The following is a 793-nucleotide window of genomic DNA, read 5'->3' as shown; positions in this document are numbered from 1 at the left end:
CTTTCCTCTTCTATAGCTGCCAAGTTCGGCGGTAGGACGTTCTTTTCCTCCAGCACTATTGTCAATAATGTCAATCTGCGTGCCACGATTTTCTCCAGCAGCTTCCCAACGGTATTTTGCATGGTCACTATGCGATATGAGGCAATCTTGCTTGGGTCCTTGTCTGGCTTAGGAACTGGGAACAGGTGACTGTAGGGCGGTACCTTAGAATTGGACAGACGTTTTTATTTCCAACCTGAGAGTGGTGTCAGTTCAAAGTCAGTGTTGAGATATCTGTGCGCGTGCTTGTTGGTCGGCCGAGAGACCGAGGGTGTCAGAAGTTAGGATACTCGGGTAGTCGAGCACTCTGAAGCAGCTGTTCCCCCTTCTCGAGGTGACCCTGTTAAGCCTAGACATAGCGGTCCAGGAACAGAATGCGAATGATCTAAAGGAGACAACCTTGACAAAAAAATCCCGACGCCTAAGGAGGTCAAGGGTGGAATCCAGGAGCACGACCTGTCGACAGCACCCCAAGTATCCGTGGAGGACATGGACTCAAGCTTACGGCGTCATCTTCGTGCCTAGAAGCTGCATGGCTATGGGGAGTACAGTCATGAACGATGACCGCCTGGTGTGCGAACGGGGCGGCACCAGGCGGACCTACCTTCTGGTTCCCAGCCCCTTGTCTAGTATGAGGCTCTGCTAGATGGACAGGATACTTCCTCAGTATTTTGCAAACCCACAATGAAAGATCTAATTAATATTAATAATGATAGATCTACCACTTAAAGACTTTAATAGGATCCCTACCACC

Source organism: Aplysia californica, unplaced genomic scaffold (genome assembly GCF_000002075.1).
Source record: "Aplysia californica isolate F4 #8 unplaced genomic scaffold, AplCal3.0 scaffold00052, whole genome shotgun sequence".
NCBI classification, from domain to species: domain Eukaryota; kingdom Metazoa; phylum Mollusca; class Gastropoda; order Aplysiida; family Aplysiidae; genus Aplysia; species Aplysia californica.
Note: the sequence above shows the minus strand (reverse complement) of the source record.